This window comes from Oncorhynchus mykiss, chromosome 18 (genome assembly GCF_057628025.1).
Source record: "Oncorhynchus mykiss isolate SJ-2025 chromosome 18, ASM5762802v1, whole genome shotgun sequence".
Taxonomy (NCBI): domain Eukaryota; kingdom Metazoa; phylum Chordata; class Actinopteri; order Salmoniformes; family Salmonidae; genus Oncorhynchus; species Oncorhynchus mykiss.
This window is the reverse complement of record NC_143039.1, coordinates 51,725,911-51,731,114: the sequence shown is the minus strand read 5'-3', so window position 1 is coordinate 51,731,114 and position 5,204 is coordinate 51,725,911.

Genomic DNA, 5,204 nt, shown 5'->3' with positions numbered 1-5,204 from the left:
AAAAAAATATTTTTTAAAAATAAACATGTCTTATTATTTTTATCGCATTATTATTTGGCCTTTGTAGTTCAGCAGTCTATATTGAAATGTAACTGTTCCACAAAAAAATGTGTGATGTAGGAGAAATGTATACACATTATAATGAAGAAAGATGTATAAATAAGTCTCTGTCCAAGTGTTCTATCAAAATTCCACATTAAACTATCGAAATGTCTGATGAATGCAATGAAAAGTGTTGTATCACAACGAAATAAATCTTGACAAATCCAACGCATCAAAGGACAATTGTCCATACATCAAAACCAACATTTAGGCAGTTCTATGAAACGAAATATACATATTAAAGTCACTAAATACAAACCCGATCTAAAATTAAAATAACCTGCTCATTAAACTGCTGACCACGAACGCAAACTGTCAAATAAATCCTAAACATAATGCATTGAAATAAATGGCATGCAATCAAAGGAATCACATACAATTATCAAAGACGCATACATGTTAATTTAGTTATATATCGGGGTGACAGGATTAGCGGAACAGAAATCTAACGTTTGCTGTTTTGGAGCAGAAGCCCCGTAATCCTCAGCATCAACGTCAATCGGCTGGCTTGGGTCTTTCTCCACCAGTCTTGTGGAGCTGTGCTTGGCCTGAAGGTGCTTCTTGATATTTGAAGTTGAGTTCTTCGCAGTTGACAGGCGTTTGTTTATCCCCGAGGTACAGTTTGCATTAAATTATAGTTTTCTCAATTTCTTCTACCAATGAAAAATAATGTGAATACTTCCATGATGTAAAGGCTGTTGTCTCTGCCATTTTACTAGGTAGTTTGCTTACCGCCACAACGTTCTTCAAGAAACAAGAAGGGCACGAATATAGAGGACGGGGATTAACATTTTTGGGGAGGCAAAAATAAATAAATGTAAAAGTTCTATCACATTTAAAAGTAACGATTTGCGTATTTGAAAAAGTAACAAAGTAAATGATTACTTAAATTGAAAAAAATAACAAAGGCGTTAAATTACTATGTTACGTGTTACCCCCAACACTGAATCACAGACTTGAAGTAGTTCTAAAACCCCTACGGAAAAAAGAATGGTGAAAAAAATATTTAAACCATTTCCGAGTTTTACCAACAGGTAATATGACTCATACTGTGATACTCATTTGAGATGTGCTTTTTGTTCAGTAAATCAGGTGTTAAATGAGGTGAAAATTAGACTGGAGTGCCACTTTAACTTTATGTAAAGAAGTTATGAATGGACAAAGACCGCCTCCATCAGTCTGACAATAGAAAATATTTCACTATTGCAGTCATATTTTATCTCGACAGCAAGAGGGCGCCAAATAATCAAGGGCTGGTTAGTTATTGTTCAACATTCAGTGAGTTTCAAAAGTATTGGGACAGTGACAAATGTTTTGTTGTTTTTGCTCTATAGTACATCACCTTGGATTTGAAATTATACTATGATTATGAGGTGAAAGTGTCAGCTGTAATTTAAGGGTATTTTCATCCATATCGGGTTTACAAATTACAGCACTTTTTGTTCATAGTCCCCCCACTTTAGGGGACCAAAAGTATTGGGACAAATTCACGGTAAAACTTCCTTTTAAGGAAGTTCCTTATTACAGTGTAATTGCATTGGTACTTACACTAACAATTGTTATAGTTAACTGTGACTCATAGTTACAATGTAAGAACCATATGTACCTAGTAGCATTTGCAGTCTGCAATTACAGAAGTGTAACAAAGATTGCTTGTTACCATGCTTGTTACAAATGGGCAGTGTTCCACTAAATTCACCAACTTAGTGTTTTGCTTCTTCTCAGCTGCATCCGATTCATTAACAGCTGTGACAAAGGTTTGGATATCTTGTGGATTCGCTGGGTGTCTGAGAGATTATAGCCAATGCTCAATAAACTCTAATTACTTAACCATGAACTGTGAACTGTTCAAAATATTTCTCCAGTCAACGTTGTTGCTAGCACTTTCCTCCAAAATAAAGCGTACCACCTGGGTTGACCTTGTTGAGCTCACGGGAAAACAAATTTAATACGAGTGTCGTCCCAGATGAGGAATAAGAAACTATTTAAAAGCAAATGTCGTGTTTGCCTATGTACAATACAATTACTAGTTGTAACACAGGATTTAGCTAGTTAAAAATAAATAGATATTGAGGGGTACTTACTTGTAACTAATGTGTACAGTACATTGCCCATTCTGACAACCTGGCTCTCATTTTGGAGCTTCTGGAAGTGCCATCTAAGTGGGAGAATAAACACACTAGTACACCATAGAGTACAATGTAATTACTAGTTGTTACACAGGATGTGTCCGTAAAAATAGTGGGTACTGTTTACGTTCTGCAAAAGCTAGAAAGGAAAGCTTATGAGCGCAATAGCAAAAACAGGTTCACAAATGGCTCACATCAAAAAAAGTATAAATTGTTAAATAATTTAATGGTGTATTCGACAATGGGTCAATTGCTATAACCATTAATTAAACATTTATGGTTCAAATTGTAGTATAGTCATTTGTGCTTGGCAAATGGTAATCTTGGTTTAATAATGGTTTATAAATGCACTTAAAATGGTCATAAGAAAAACTCTTATACCATCATGTAACCTTGCACTGTTGAAGAACCTTCTCACTTTTGGATGTGATGCATTGTTTGAACATCTCTGGAGAGACCTGAAAATAGCTGTGCAGCGATGTTCCTCATCCAACCTGAGAGAGCTTGAGAGGATCTGCAGAGAAGAATGGGAGAAACTCTCATACAGGTGTGCCAAGCGTGTAGTTTCATACCCAGAAAGACTCTAGGCTATAAACGCTGCCAAAGGTAATTCAACAAAGTACTGAGTAAAGGGTCTGAATACTTATGTAAATGTAATATTTCAGTTGAAATGTTTTTATAAATTTGCAAAATGTTTTAAAAACCTGTTTTCGCTATGTCATTATGGGGTATTGTGTGTAGATTGATGAGGGGGGAAAGTAATTATTTTAGAATAAGACTAACATAACAAAATGTGGAGAAAGTGAATGGTTATGAATAATTTACGAATGCACCGTATTTATCACAGGAATGCAGGCTTAATGTCCCACACTCGAAATAATGATAACTTTGAACGTATCCTTTTGAAGAGGAACAGGGTTGAGAAGATGGTCAATGTGCAAAATCCAGACATCATAGATTTCTGCAGAAGACAAAACGTGTCGTAGACGAGACAAAAATGTCAAGGCAGGCGAGAGAATGTGTGTTTTCTATGCAATTTGTTTATTTTTTGGGAGGGGATACTTAAATTCTGCTGGACGATTTAGCATAGGAAGTTAGCTTCTAGCTAGCATTTGCGAGCCATCTGGCTAAGTGTCAACTAGCAAACTAGCTAACTGCAGAGCCGTAGCTAGCTAGGTAGCAAACGTTGACTGGCGTTTTTGTTAGGCCTACCAACTAGGCCAGCTAGCTTACTACACTGAACAAAAATATAAACATAACATGTAAAGTGTTGGTCCCATTTTTCATGAGCTGAAATGAAAGATTCCAGAAATGTTCCATACGCACAAAAAGCTTATTGCTCTCAAATGACAGGTGTGGCATACCAAGAAGCTGATAAAACAGCACGATCATTTAACAGGTGCTCCTTGTGCTGGGGACAATAAAGGGCTATGTGCAGTTTTGTCACGCAATTCAATGCCACATATGTCTCAAGTTATGAGGGAGCGTGCAATTGCCATGCTGACTGCAGGAATGTCCACCAGAGCTGTTGCCAGAGAATTGAATGTTCGACCATAAGCCGACTCCAACATCGTTTTAGAGTATTTGGCAGTACCTTCAACTGTCCTCATAACCGCAGACCATGTGTAACCACGACAGCCCATTACCGCCACATCCGGCTTCTTCACCTGCGGCATCCTCTGAGACCAGCCACCTGGACAGCTGATGAAACTGTGGGTTTGCACAACCAAAGAATTTATGCACAAACCGTCTGAGGGAAGCTCATCTGCGTGCTCGTGGTCCCCACCAGGGTGTTGACCTGACTGCAGTAACCGACTTCAGTAGGCAAATGCTCAACTTCGATGGCCACTGGCACGCTGGAGAAGTGTGCTCTTCACAGATTAATTTGGGTTTCAACTGTACAAGGCAGATGGCAGACAGCGTGCATGGCTTTGTGTGGATGAGCCTGTTTGCTGAAGTCAACGTTGTGAACAAAGTGCCCCATGGTGGCGGTGGGGTTATGGAATGGGAAGGCATAAGCTACGGAAAATGGACACTATTGAATTTTATCGTTGGCAATTTGAATGCACAGAGGTACCGTGACTAAACACCAGCTAACTTATTAGAGTCAACACAGATAGAACAATGACTCAGATGTTTCACCGGAAGCATAAATGTGAAGCATCCAGTTGGAGCTTCCTCTCCCCGCCAAATATGGTGGGGAAGGAAGCTAAGTAGCTGGCAGTGGGAGAGTCTTTTCCCAAAACTAGAATATTTTATGAACAGATTGGACTCCCTTTGCTTACATTTCTAAAAAAAAATGCAATGTTTAGAAGGAGTGCAAGGGCAAATTAAGTTGTTGCCCATGCACACTTCACAGACTATGCATTCCCTTACGGAAATATGCAAATACATGCAGGAATATGCCAATAGGATCTTGCAAACTCGTGCTTGGCTCTTCCCACCTCGTTTCTTGTTCTGCCCACTCGACTCATTAACATCTCATTGGAAACAACAGGGTGTGGTCTATCTTGGGTTATTTATAAAAATCGTTGGTGTTATCCAGCTAGCTATAAAGGTGCATGTTAACACAGGTAGCTAGCTCTAGCTAGCTAGCTATAGGCCTAAACTATAGAAACCATGATGATAATAACTAGTATAGGGTAACATAGTGTCTAATGCTAAATTGTCATACAATCTTCTTCTCTACCACAGATTTCCACAGGTCTCATACTCCGAGATGGGAAAACGCTTACAAGAAAGAAACATGAAAACAGAGACAGTTGTTGATTTCCATTGTTACTTGTCATGTTAAAAAGGGAGAAAAAGACAATACAGTTTTTCCAAATTAACTATCTCGGCTATTCACCATTCTATAGGCTACAGATTTGAGTCACTACTAGGAATAATTATTATAGTTATTATAGTTGTATTTTTTTTTTAATATAACAGTATAAATCTTTATTCTTTTTTAATAAATATAAGGTATTTGTA